The 15,142-nt window shown below is 35.2% G+C and overlaps 1 protein-coding gene and 1 long non-coding RNA gene across 2 annotated transcripts in view; both read right to left on the minus strand.

Moving 5' to 3' along the window:
- LOC123876927 overlaps positions 1–15,142 on the minus strand; it is a 144,116-nt gene that overhangs the window by 66,019 nt on the left and 62,955 nt on the right. The gene's annotated exons all lie outside the window — the stretch shown is intronic.
- LOC123876929 lies at positions 1,523–6,471 on the minus strand. The gene is made up of 3 exons (XR_006798459.1): positions 6,460–6,471; positions 5,386–5,399; positions 1,523–1,573 (listed from the first exon to the last, which is right to left on the minus strand). It is a non-coding gene; the product is annotated as an uncharacterized LOC123876929 (long non-coding RNA).

Consider the following 15,142-nt stretch of genomic DNA (forward strand, 5'->3'; position numbering starts at 1 on the left):
TAGTTCCAATTTCATTTCATTAGTGGTCTATGTTATATGGTTTATTTGAACATAATATGCAGCACCAGAGACTCAAAGATGCACAGACAGTACAGACTTACAGAGATAACTATTGCGTTTTCGGCATTTGTTTTGTCGCCCTTTGAGTAGCGCTTGTTATAGGTTTATATTAGGTTTTGAGGATCTTGTAACTGAAGCCAATACGTTAATATATCAGTCAGTTAGTTTATCTTCCTATATGTATAAGAAAAATAGCGAGCAGAATTACCACTGCCCACCATTTGCACCAGCAGAGGAAATTCCATCCGATATTATAATAACTTCAATGCCACCTACGATGTTCTTTATAATTTTTCACTGTGTCCTGTTTTTGGCAGTGGAGAATTTTAAATTACCTACCTCTATTTGCAAAAAAAAAGGTTAGGTCCGCTTTTTTTTTGAGAAACCCCAGAAAAAAAGCGCAACAAAAGTCTTATACATCAATTTAACATTACAAAAGAAAGGACGCATATTTCACGCCGGTACCCAATGCAATATTTGCAAAGGCCAAGCTTAGTCCTTGAGGACAAAGCTTTGTCCGTCTGTGCGTGCTTTTATACCAAACAAAGGGTCTGGTCACAGGCACCAGGCAGTCTGCGTTATGTAAGAAAGTAGCCGTTTTAAGTGTTTCGTTTTGGTTCGTAACTGGTCATTCAAACGTATTAGCATAGAATTACTTAATCACACTAGTTATTATAAAGGCAAAAGTTTGTGTGTATGTGTGTGTATGTTTGTTACTCCTTCACGCAAAAACTACTAGACGGATTTAGCTGAAATATGGAATGGAGATAGATAATATCCTGGATAAGCACATAGGTTACTTTTTATCCCAGAAAATCAAAGAGTTCCCACGGGATTTAAAAAAACCTAAATCCACGCGGGCGAAGTCGTGGGCATCGGCTAGTAGTAGATATATATCAGACTAAAATAAGTACTTTGAATCTTGATTTTTAGGGTTCTGTATCTTCAGAACAAACACAAAATAACATCGTGGTTCAATAATTTACGTCAATGGTACGGGAAGAGTACCCGATCTCTTTTCCGCGTAGCAGCGTCAAAGGTGCAGATAGCCCTAATGGTTGCCAACCTCCGGTAGGAGATGGCTCTTCAATAAGGAGAAGTATCTTCAGAGAAAAAAGGAACCCTTAAGGGATCACTTCATAGTGTTTCAGTCGATCCAGACCAGTCAAGGGAACCAAAACGTATAGGGTACTCCCGGTTAACCTAGAATCATGAAAGGCATTGAAAGCATTGTCTTGTATACGGCAAAGGTAGTGTAGAAAATCCGAAAACCGTTTTGTGGTTAGGTACATCTCAAAAAAAGCATTATTTCTTGTACGATAGTACGGAACCATAGATTTAATGGATTTCTGTGTAAGGAACCCTTCAAGTGTATGAGTCCAATTCGCACTTGAACGGGTTTTTTCTAGTGTCCTTTATATAAAGGAATAGAGCCGTCAATATCCGTAGCGAAACTAAAGTCAAGTAGGTGAAGCTGAATGAAGGGATGACGAATCGAGTCTTCTGGCGTAATCTTAATAAATTTAACAAACAGCTACTGGCTGCAGCTAGTTGCAACCGGCTAAAACTAGGTGCAAACATTTAAGCTTTCAGCTATAACATATTAAAGACAAGCTGAAATGGCAACGGAAAGCGCAGCTTTGCCGTAGACATGACCTTGAAGAAATCATTTTTGAAAATTCAACCCCTAAGGGGTTTGGAATAGGGGTCACGCACAACAGACGGAAACGTTTAAGTGCGGAAACCAGCCCAGAGAGAAGAAGAAGAGGGGTTTGAACACGCGGACGAAGTCGCGGGCAGAAGCTAGTAAACAATAATATGATCAAAGAGATTAGCCGTAATTTTCCTCAAGTCACAAGTTTATTTCGTAAGTTTTACTCGCGTAATAAATACGCTTGACAAGTAGCTGCTAACTGTACAGATATTAGCTGATAAGTACAGTTTTTGCCTCGCTAATTAAATATTAGCAATCGAGCGAACAGTAGGTAGGTAGTTGCGAACGGGAAAGGTTACTGTGACAAGATAAAACGCGGTTAACGACCTTTTGTCAATGACCTCCATTCGTTTGTGTTTATTTCACGCAGCTGAAACTTGAAAGCCGTATTGCAAATATTGAGTGTTCTTCTTGGTCGGTTAAAGTTGAGCGTGAGACATGACTGCGACAAGACAACGACAAGACTACGACCAGACAACAACAAGACTACGGTAAGTGTATGAAAAGACTACGACAACGACAAGATTATGGTGAAACAACGACAAGCTATGATAAGACAACAGCAAGACTATGATGAGACAACAAAAAGACTACGACAAGACTACGACTATTCACAGTCATAGAACTATTGTTTACAATTACTCACAAATGTGTCGAGAAAAAGAAAAATGATCCCTACCAATATTATATATTACTAACGACCCGCCCCGGCTTCGCAAGGGTAGTTTATTACAATTTTCGCAGGGATCTCTAATTAAAAAAAAAATATAGCCTATGTTACTCAGAAATAATGTAGCTTTCTACTGGTGAAGAATGTTCTAAATCGGTTTAGTAGTTCCAGAGATTACTTCCTACAAACAAACTTACAAACTTTACCTCTTTTATAATATTAGTATGGATTATGCGGAGTTATCTTGTACGATGGTACGGAAACCTTCGTGTAGGATTCCGACTCGAACTTGACCGGTTTTTTCGAAAGTAAAAAATCCATGGCTGTGGTAAAAATGAATTTTACCATAGACATAAAAAAGCGACATACCAAAAATAGCTGCATTTAAAACCGTAAACTCTGAATGTAAGAATCCATTAACCTACGACCAAATTAAAATTTCCTCCACTGACAGTTTATCTCCTGACAAATTCCTCGCATTTCAATGTAACACGACAAGAGCAATTTCGGAATTCCCAAAAACAGAAATACTTTTGTGCTTTTACTTGGCTTTTAGTTTAGGGGGACGTTTGACCTGAAATTAAGATGTCGAAAATCAATGTCCCTGTCACTTTGTTAGGAGGAAGTAGCTATGCATCATGTTGGCATTGAACATTTTTTCGTTCTTGACATTTTGGGGGAATTTTCCGATTCCCCGTTTCCCTAAATAGTTGGATATTGACAGCTCTTTGCGTGCTTGTAGTTGAATTGGTATCTAATTTTGGTTTATTTACTGGTTGGTTGGACGACTTAAAATCGTATTCATGACGATGAAATAAGCAGAACTACTTGTTTAGGATTAGCACAGGGAGATTCCTTATCTCCACTATTGTTTAATGTGGCAAGTATACAGATATGTCAATAGATGCAGTCTTTGCGGAGTGTCAAGATATCGCAATTTGCTGATTATTATGTAATTTACCATTCAGACAAGAATCTCACTCGTGCTCAAAACTAATTACAAATAGCATTACAATTATTTAATAAGTTAATCAATAATTTAGGTCTTGACATTTCTACAGTTAAAAGTAAAATTTGCTTATTCTCAAAAGGTAGAAGACAACACCTTGAGGTTAATAATTATTATCAACTAGAACTTGTTGAAAATGTCAAGTACCTTGTTAAGGGCTTTGGCTTGATCTCTCGCTAACTGCACACTTATTAAAAACAGTAGTCGAAGATGCAGATATTCTAGTTTAGAGAAAAACATCAGACTCAACGCCAATGCCTGAGACCATCATGTGGATTCAGGTTTTATAAAAGTCCTGAGGGAACTGACTTTCCAAGACAAAAAGTATTTTATATTGTTGTTCGTTCCATACATTTAAATTCAATGGTTTGTTTTGACGGTACTTGAAGAAACTGGCTTCAATATCCGCGGTTTGATCAACAAGCATAATTTTATTCAAAGAAAAATTAATGAACAAATCGTTGGCCTTTACATAATCGGCAACATACCGCACGATACAATGTTTACGCCCAAAAATAAAAACGAAATAAAAGCCTGCGAGTGGTTCCCTTTAGTATACTTACCAAATGGCTTAAAAGATATGACTCCTATTCCTGGTGCAGTCCTTAGGCCAAGGCTTGGAGCTTCCCTAAAGGCAAAATCAATGAAAATGAGGAGCTATGGGAATGTGTGGCAAGAGAAGTAAGTTTTTTTATATGTATATAGCTCAAAATGGGCGTCTCTCCAAGAGCGTTTTTCTTGGCGTGGCCGTTCTTCAAGGGCATTAAACGCTGGGTTTCGAACGGAACCAAAATAAATCAATATGAGAAATTGAATCAGTCGAGGGAAAAAGAAAACTATTCCTCTAAGTTTAGAGGACGAGATCCTCGAGTGCCAGAGCTCTGGACATGAATTTAATATGAGTCATGGTAAGAATGGCAACACTGCGAACCAGAAAAGAAAGGACGAAAATTCAAAGAGTTCCCATAGAATTGTTAAAAAAAGTTAATCCCGCAGAAGTCAACGGTATCAACTAGGTAATAATAATAGGTTTATGGATGTATCTAGCACAACTTAAAAAAATTAACTCAATTCGTTGCCTTGAGTTCAACACAAAATAAAATTATTTTGTGAAGTATCTATAATTAATTGCAGCTTGCCTAGATGTAGTTTATAATGATGCTATTGAACTTAGGTCTACGTGACTCGGAGCCCGTCAACAATATATCTAGGATTAATGCACACAGGTGTATTGCAGAAATTATAGCTTTATCCGTGCAAGAAGTTAATTAATTGGTAATCTGCTGTATATTTTGTAAAGCAAAGTGATTAATTTTTCTGTTCATTGATTCGCTGTTTTTTATGAGTTTATTTTTCCTCATTTGATAAAATTTTGTGACTGTTATGAAACAGTAGGTACAATAACTGACGATATAGCTCAACGAAGTAGCAATTGAAATGGCACATAGTTTAAAAAACCGATGCACGATGGGGTAGACGATTTCCCAAAATGCTAAAAGCAAAAAGATTCTAGTGCAGCGTTGGAAGGCTACTAGGTGGATAGACCACGTCCCTAAAATAAACCGATTTCTAGTAGTGGAAGTCTGTCGGTTGATAATGATGATAATGACTGCAACTGAATATTGATAGACAACACACGACCTAAACCAGAGGACCAAGCGATTTGAAATTTGGAACAAATATTCCTTGAGTAAAACTAAGCACTGAATAAGAAATTTGGAAAGGACTTAAAAAAACAATTTTCTCAAGGAGCTGCAATAAAATAAACAAAAACAACACAGAACAAGAATAGAAAATAAATATTACCCTTGTGACAATAGGAGAGCTTGTTAACATCAAAAAAATGAAAAGCTGTCGAGTGATCAAAATAATTTAGACGGACTCCATTATGCAACAGTAATTAATAACAACAATATTTCAAACACACTCAACAAAACAAAACGTTTCTATGACGAATGGCTTTCGAGTGTCCCCAAAAATAGTACAATGGCTCAACTTAATCTCAACTAAAAATCTTCTGAACTTAAATGAATATTAATAAAGTGGGGACAAAAAGAACCCCAACTTGGGGTAGTTGAATATGAGACCACACACACTGAGACGCCATGACGACGTTGCTGGTAACATAGCCACGGCCACCTCTGGTTAAGTCCTACCGTAGCCAAATAAATAGCCTAAAAACACAAAAGCAGCAAACACCAACACGCGGGCGTCCTGGTAATCAGTTGGTCACTGGGTGAGGGAGGCATAACTTACTTGTATACAAAATACTGTCAACTTGGCTACGCATCGCTATTTCACCAGAGTATCCAGTCTCTACGTAGGGGCTAATTTCTGGCTACCTTAGTCAAATAAGTAGCACAGCAACACAATAGTAGCAAGCACTAACACGAGGGCGTAAGTCCTGGCGATTAGTTGGCCACTGAGTGAGGGACAATTCAAACAAAATACTGGTGACTAGGCTACACGTCGCTAGGTCACCAGAGTATCTAGTCTCCACGTAGAGGTCGGTCGATCATGGCTAAGCTTCCAATTGGCGACATCGCCAGACCGTGGCCAATTGTGTTAACTGTCATACATTTCAATACGAATTGTTTGGATACGTAGCCGGTGACGTCGCCATGGCGTCCCAGTGTGTAAGCGTTCTAAGTCACAAGACAAAATGCTACTGCTGAAGTCGACGCGTCAGGATTAATAGGTCTTTTTTTGACTTGAGTTTTTTGGGAAGCTACAGAGACAGTCAATAAATTTGGGTGTAATTATACTTAAAGGGAATTTGTTGAAAGGTAATTTGAGTTAAGACGGTACAAGCGGTGAGGATTTATTTGAAAAACAATCAGCTGCTAATGATCTGTTTTAGTAATTAGGATTATTGATGATCTATTGGGTGGACAAATTTACTGACTTGATTTTTTTTACTAGGTTCTACGATTTGAATACTGAAAAGTTGAGGTTCTTTTATATAAATCATGATCAAGCAATGTCAAAAGCTTTTGATATTCTTACATTTATTTTGGCTAATTTTATATAATTCCTGTTTCTAATACGTAGCCCTTTGAAAAGAAGTGTTTCCTGCCACGTATAACCTAAATACCTATCTTCAAGGCAACAGTGAATCGGCATATTCTAGGCAACGTTTCCAATCTAGATCTTATCATTGCTTTCAATTAGGCATGAATGTTGTCAAGTGCAGACGATTTTTTGTGATAAAATAAATCTTTCCTAAATTGAAAACTTATGAACCATAACTATTTCATATTACGTATACTAATTTTATTTTATGATGAATATTTAGTGTTTTATTTAGGGCTAACATAATTCAAAACGAGATATTTCAAGTTACTTTTAAGTACAAAAAATTTTTACACAGGATTTTAGAAGAATATCCAATAACTCAAAATTTAAAAACTTCTCGACATAAAAACTTCTATAAGAAAACTAGAAAAGAGCTGATAATAACTGTCAAACGGCTGCACCGATTTTCTTCAATTATAGCTAAGAACAGTCTCGATCAAGCCACCTTTCAAACAAAAAAAACTAAATTAAAATCAGTTCATTCGTTTAGGAGCTACGATGCCACAGACAGATACAAACACACGTCATACTTAAACACCCCTCTTTTTGGGTCGGGGGTTTAAAATAGATTCACTTGTTTTGTGTTCGAAATCCCAAGCTTCCGATACGACCCAAATATAATTTCCAATAGCAGCGTGGTTTTAACAGTCAAAATTACCACATCGGGAAGAATTAATTACATTAAAAATTCAACTCGCTCCTCTAAAAGGTCGTAACCGCCATGCAGCGGCATTAACCGTTCAAACCAAAAGGCGATTTTAGGAATTAATGGTGTTTAAAAAGAAGTTTGGAGTCTATCGGAGCTTCGGTGGCTTTACTGAGCTACTGTTGAGCAAACTTCACTCATATAGATGTCAATTTACTTGAATGGCCATCGTTACATAAAAAGTAATGATTGCAGTTAGGCTACGTGCAGATGCTAGGGAAATGACGCTGTATTTGATTTTTAATAAAAATTTACTACTGGTTTTAGTCTTTACTCTTATCTTGATGACTTAATACTTTATTTAAAAATAGATAAATGTATTGTTTCAAAAACTTTCTGATTTGTAATTACTAGGCTTTTTTGCCAATCTTGTCCAGATCGGGATAACGGATTTTCCTGCAACTTTGTTTGCAAAAATTTAGGACTTTTAAGAATTTCGTTGGAATTTCTCAAAAACTTTTCGAAGTTATACTCGTATAAGTAAGAATAGAGAGAACGTAGATGCAAAATTTCTAGATCCATAAATTAAGGCCTTGCGTTTTCTGTCAGTCAGTCCCGGTATAGTTTTGTAATAATTATGTAAGATTTCCTTCGTCCGTATCTATAATAGCTTTTTTTTAAATCCAGATATAAGTTAGCCCTTGCCTGCAATCTCACCTGGTGGTAAGTGATGATGCAGTCTAAGACGGAAGGAGCCAACCTGGAAGGGATGTAACAGTTTTTATTAAAACAATATCCCTATATTATGTAAATATGTTTTATTTGTAGTTAGTTTAGTATATTTTTTTGACTAAATTTAACTTCCTGGATTAAAATACCCAACACTGATCAATACCAGTTGTTTTTAAAATAAATGACATGTATTTTATAAATTTGAAAGTAAATATTTATGCCTTTAATACGTATTTTGCATAGAGCTTACTATTATGAATTTATAACTTAGTAGTCATAACCGCCGCGTCTACGTCGTGATTGTGTACCCAGCTTAAGGTGAATAGCTCAATATTTCTTAAGTTATGACTTACTTTGTTTATCCCGAGGTCGTTATGGGCAATGGACAGTGGTTAAGCGCTAACATTTATTTATCGACACTTTTATGCACGGACAAGATTTTAGTAGACATTTTTATGATTCAGTGTCAAATAATAAAATTGCTTACGAAGATTATGACGTCTTTTATTTTATTTTCATAGTGATAATCTTTACTTTGCAGTCTCATTTCATTGCATTTGCATCTTCACTTTACATTATTTACGTACTTAGTTTAGTTTTACGAAAAGCAGCTATTGGCCTTACGCTTGATCTTTCTCTGGTTGTGTCGGATTGCCGTCCCGTCAGACTATGAGCGTGACTGAATAGTGTAGTTTGTGCACTTTGAATGTAATATCTCCTCAATACGTTGACTAATTTCGCTTGAGATTGAAAGTCAGTCAGATGTGCCTTTTGTGGGTCGTCCATTTGTACGATCCTCAAGACTATAAAGTACTAGCCGATGCCCGCGACTTTGCCCGCGTGGATTTTGGTTTTTCGAAATCCCGTGGGAACTCTTTGATTTCCTGGGATAAAAAGTAGCCTATGTGCTAATCCAGGATATTATCTATGTCCATTCCAAATTTTAGCCAAATCCGTCCAGTAGTTATTGCGTGAACGAGTAACAAACACACACACATACATACACACAAACTTTCGCCTATATAATATTAGTGTGATATCACTTGAATTGGAGAGATTGTAGTCAAGCAAACATAACGTTTTCGATAAAAACACTATTTGGTACATCCCTACCAAATATTACACCGACCAATACCAGTCTATTTCAGTCGGCATGGGAAATTTCTATGCACTCGAATTTTAATATCGTATCGAGCACTTCTAAATCTAATTGTAGAAAATAACGTTTTGACTACTTAATGCGTAACGACGGCCCTCCAATCTTATTATTAGAACGTAACAACACATTGTATTAAACCATCCAAGTTGTTCAAAGGATTCTATACTATATACTTGGGTAATAAGGTTGGTTTTACAGTAAAGAGATTTGTGAATAGTGATTGAACTTGAGTTATCGATTGTATATTAATTTCGGTAGTGTAATTATAAGTTAAGCCGATTTATTTTTACATGGGAAAGTTCTTGATAGTAAATCATATTTGTTTTAAAGCCTAATTATAGTAGCCAGTTCTGATATTATTAACGTTTTTAATAAACTTAGCTTACCTTTGGTCGAGAACATAGTTCGAGAAGAGGTTCTAATGAGATCTTTAAAAAAAATCCATGTAGGTAGGTACCTTTACCTCGTTGCTTTATTTTTAAGTTACCTTAATTAATTATATCACCACTATATCATAGTTTGACAGTCAGAAAGTGTTCAATAGTACTTATCCAATTTGAATAAATGACTTTGACTTTGAACCTAGCGAGAAACGAAACCAAGATCGAAACTTTTGTGGTCATTTTATAAGTTAAGTAGGTAAGTACTTTTTTCAAAAACTTACTGATATTAAGTAGCTTATAAGTAAGTGACCTCATAATAATTTTTAATAGATGCCTACCTACTTAAGAAGATATTACTCGAAGAAGTAAACTGGTTTTTTTCGACTCACGCTTTTCAGCTTGTTAGAATTCACGACTAAGTACTCTATTTTTTTTTAATATAGGTAGGTATATACTAACGTCTATATAAGAAGTTTCTTTCACTATGTAAAAACTTAGCAGCTTTAATAATTTCTGAATAAAATGACTGTGACAGACAAACAGACGCACTGAATGAAACTAGGGTTCCTTGTTCTAAGGAATCTTAAAATTAGAATCCACGCAGACGAAAAACAGATTGAAAAATAGTGATATAAACTTTTATAAAGTTTCCATAAGCTTAAAATTTACCGTTTCGTAGATAGAACACTATTAATTAATAACTATGTATCAAGCTATGTATTTGACATTACATAACATACAAGTAACTATTTACGCGAATGCTCCTGTATAATTAACAAGATAATTATTTTAATTGCACTGGCCTCGAATGTCATTAACTTTGTACGTAAATATGCCTTTACGACAATTTAACAGTTAGTAGGTAGGTATATAGAGTTTGATATGATAATAAGATAACTTATACCTACCTACGTCATAGTAATATAGATCCTACTAATATTGTATGCTAGTAGACTTTCGTGTGGATTTTGGGTTTCTAAAAATCCTGTTGGAGCTCTTGATTTTCCGGGATAAAAAGTCGTGTGGATTTTGGGTTTCTGAAAATCCTGTGGGAACTCTTGATTTTCCGGGATAAAAAGTTTCCCATGTCTATTTCCGAGATGCGAACTACCTCTGCACCAAATTTGATATGAATCGGTTTAACGGATGGGCCTATGAGAATCCCGTAGGAACTTTTCAATTTTCCGGGATAAAAAGTCGCCGTCCCCGGGATGTAAGTTAAATTTGTACCAAATTTTGACAAAATCGGTAAAACTGTTGGGCCGTGAAAAGCTAGGACACAGACAGACAGACAAACAAACCTATAGACAGACAGACAGACAGGCAGGCAGACATACTTTCGCATTTGTAATATTAGTAATAAATATCATTGTTTATTATATTATCATTGACATCCACTTCTGTAGGTACATACCTACATACGATGCACTTTTCTGTGCGAGGTCGCTATTTTACCACCCTAAGGCCTCAACGTCTGTCAGTTTTGCAGCCCGTTAAATTCCTTGTATATCAATAGAAATCTGATAATTTCATAATAGTTAACAATTAATAGCCTATTCATACATCGAATTTAAGACCTTTGCAACATAAATGCCCAGTAAATTATAATAACAATCAAAATTACGGACCCCTTTTTAGGAGCCCTAGGATTTAGTACAATGTTTCTTATACCTAAACTGCTCAGTACTAAATCAGATCGCATAAATTTAGTTCCGGACAGCTCAATTAATATACCGAAACAATAGACGGAACTGGAATCAATTTGTCTAAAATATCTGAGTCTTGTCAAACAGGGTTTATTATGATATCATCTTGCAGACATAACAAGGTAAGTAATTTTAGTCCAAAAAAAAAATTAGGTACATAAAGTTTCCCATATTTTTTCGCATCATACAACTTTTAAACTCTTGTAGAGTCAAACTTCTACTGACCTTGTAGAGAGGCTCAAACAGATATAATAAATCTATGTTTTTTATTTTTATTTTTTATTTTAATAAATAATATTACGACTGCAAAAGTGTGTCTGTTAAGTTTTCACGATCTATCTGTGTAGCTGATTTTTACGTTTGGTAAAGAGATCCGTTCGAAAGAAAAAATAATTACCTAATATTTATATTATTAAAAAAACAAAAGGTACCTTGAAGCATCTGAAAATTTTAAAAACTTACGAGTCTTACATTTTATTTGGTCTGTTGAGCATTTTGGGCATACAGGAAAGTGACGAAAGAACTTTTTAACGAAAAAGTTTAAAAAGCTCTTAAGCACTAAAAAATGATTCATATTCGACTGTTGGTACAGAAATCAGTATTTAAATCGAGACTTTAGATCAAAACAATACCTCACATTGAAAATCAATCAGACTGTGTCAAAACACGGTTTATATTCAGTTTATATTGTACAGTAGGTACCTAATAGCTTTGAATGCAATCGACAGTCGTCACAATTTCCAAGGTTACTGTGAATTATAAGCCGATTAGCGGACAATGCGCTTATCAGTGCTTGTCAAAGTGTTGACATTATTAACTTTACTTGATTAATGTATTCTAGAAAGTTGTAAGAATACTCATAGAGTCCTCAAAACTTTAAAGTTTACTGCAGTTTTTATGCCAAATACATGGTTATTTTGTTACTATTTTTAACCGACTTCCAAAAAAGGAGGAGGTTCTCAATTCGTCGGGATCTTTTTTTTTTTTTTTTTATATTTTTTATGTATGTTCCCCGATCACTCAAAGACCCCTGGACCGATTTGGAAATTTTTTTTTTGTTTGAAAGGGTATACTGTGCAGGTGGTCCCATATAAATTTGGTGAAGATCCGATGAATATCTTCGGAGATGGAGAACAGAACTCCTCAATGGATAAGAGCAAATTGCTCGCGATCACTGTAATAGCTTAGTAAACAGTAGGGTTTTAACTGGGCATAGCATATTATAGTACAGTGGGGCCACTAAAAATTGTGAAATAAAAAATTTTCAAAAGAAAAATAAAACCGACTTCAAAAACCAAAAACACTAAAAAGTAGAAAATAATTTTTGTTTAGCTACACATGTAATGTACCTAGGTATGAAGTCGGGCGAGCTTCACTCTTGGATTTCTAATTTTGTTTTAATATGCTCGCTCGACTTCATACCTAGGTACATTACATGTGTAGCTAAACAAAAAATATTTTCTACTTTTTAGTGTTTTTGGTTTTTGAAGTCGGTTTTATTTTTCTTTTGAAAATTTTTTATAGAAAAATGTGTTAGCTGCAATAATTAGTTGTTAAGTTCAACAATTGACAGTCAAAAAGTGTACAGGGCAGTGCATACTTCACGTAAATACCTACCTACTTATGGTAAATAAAAATACAAATTCTGAAATATAAGTAATTATACAATAAAGTTTCTCAATAGTTGATTATTTCAGTATTAAATCAATATCAGTGACTACTTAAAAAAAAAAACAAATTGCAAGCAAACGAGCAGTCGGGTCACTTCATGCTAATGATAATGTAACTTTGAATAAGTTATTTTAAAAACCAATAATATTATTATTTATTTTGGCAGTTGTAAAAACGCTAGACTGAATTTTCAACGCGAAATTGAAAATTCAATGTTCATAGAACAATATCTTCAATATTTCTTTTTAATGTTAAGTAATTATAAAACTTTGAGAACCATTATCGCTGCGTTGTTATTCAATCTATGTCACGATTTAACAAAGAGTTTGCTGTGATTAGTATTGTGACTATAACGACATTAGATTTATTATTTTTTAACCCCCGACCCAAAAAGAGGGGTGTTATAAGTATGACGTGTGTATCTGTGTATCTGTCTGTGCCATCGTAGCTCCTAAACTAATGTACTGATTTTAATTTAGTTTTTTTTTGTTTGAAAGGTAGCATGATCGAGAGTGTTCTTAGCTATTATAATCCAAGAAAATCGGTTCAGCCGTTCGAAAGTTATCAGCTCTTTTCTAGTTCTTACTGTAACCTTCACTTGTCGGGGGTATTATAAATTTTTAATTTAGGTACACTTGTCCATTTCAAACTCAAAAGAGGTCTAAGATACATAACTAGCTGATGTTTGCCACTTCATCTCTCTTTGTTTTCGGGGATAAAAAAAAACCAGTGCCATGCTCCAGGTTTTTAACCCCCGACCCAAAAAGAGGGGTGTTATAAGTTTGACGTGTATATCTGTGTATCTGTGTGTCTGTGTATCTGTGTATCTGTCTGTGGCATCGTAGCGCCTAAACGAATGAACCGATTTTAATTTACTTTTTTTTGTTTGAAAGGTGGCTTGATCGAGAGTGTTCTTAGCTATAATCCAAAAAAATTGGTTCAGCCGTTTAAAAGTTATCAGCTCTTTTCTAGTTTTCTTGTAGAAAAGAAGGTTAGATAACCCTTAGGTTCATAATATTCAAGTGTCAATTGACAAATGTCAAGCTGTCAAGATGGACGTTGCCTAGATATACATAATTATTTATTTGAAAATGATGTTTTGGAAAACTCAGATACTTTGGATCGTAGGCGCGGAATAGTCCAAGAAAATCGGTTCAGCCGTTTGAAAGTTATCAGCTCTTTTCTAGTTACTGAAACCTTCACTTGTCGGGGGTGTTGAAAATTTTTAGTTAAGTATAGCCCTGCAAAAAATTACGTTGATTCGTTTTTTTAGAGGAAAATAGCGAGTAAACGGTTAATTTTTATTTTTATTCAGGCACAAGTTAGCCCTTGACTGCAATCTCACCTACTGGTAAGTGATGACTGATAATGCAGTCTAAGATGCAGGCGGGCTAACCTGGAAGGGGTATGGCAGTTTTTAAGTGATTACCGCTGCCCATGAACATTTTCATAAAGTCATAGGTATTTACCAAATATTTTCTAATGAATAGATAATAGAGAACGCTATCGTACGAGTACCTTCTGTAATTTTGAAAACTCTAATAAAATCTATTTCAATAACTACATTTTGATTGATTGTCTCCATCCACGTACCTTATAGAGCCAACACTCTTGTATTATTGTATAATCTTCTAGTACAAAGTTTACATTTACCAGTTAGCTTTTGTTCACACGGACGTTTTTTTAACGAGCGTTGGATAGAACCACATAACTTTACAAACAACTTCGACGATTTTTTAACGCGACGCTTTTTATCTAACAGTAGTGAGCACTATTGCATCTTTTTCTTACTAATGTATAATGAGAAAAGGACAGACAAACTTCCTCTCTTTCCTAGTTCCTTCAGAACTGTTAAATCTTCCAGTCTTGAGCGTGGTATTTAAGCATGTAGGGAATCGCTAAAATTGTGAGTTAATGAAATATCCGCTTTCTGTCCTTTTTTTAACGCTCTACCCAAAAAGAGGGGTGTTATAAGTTTGACGTGTGTATCTGTGTATCTGTCTCTGGCATCGTAGCTCCTAAACGAACGAACCGATTTTAATTTAGTTTTTTTTGTTTGAAAGGTGGCTTAATCGAGAGTGTTCTTAGCTATAATCCAAGAAAATCGGTTCAGCCGTTTGATAGTTATCAGCTCTTTTCTAGTTACTGTAACCTTCACTTGTCGGGGGTGTTATAAATTTTTAATTTACACTTGTTTATGTTATTAAAAGCTTTCCGCGTTGAATGAATCGAATTTGGCTTTTATTCAAAGTTGGGAGCTTTTTAACGCGCGTTAAAAATCGTTAGTGTGGACAAGAGCTTAGCCCTTGACATGTCC

This window comes from Maniola jurtina, chromosome 22 (assembly GCF_905333055.1).
Source record: "Maniola jurtina chromosome 22, ilManJurt1.1, whole genome shotgun sequence".
Taxonomy (NCBI): Eukaryota; Metazoa; Arthropoda; class Insecta; order Lepidoptera; family Nymphalidae; genus Maniola; species Maniola jurtina.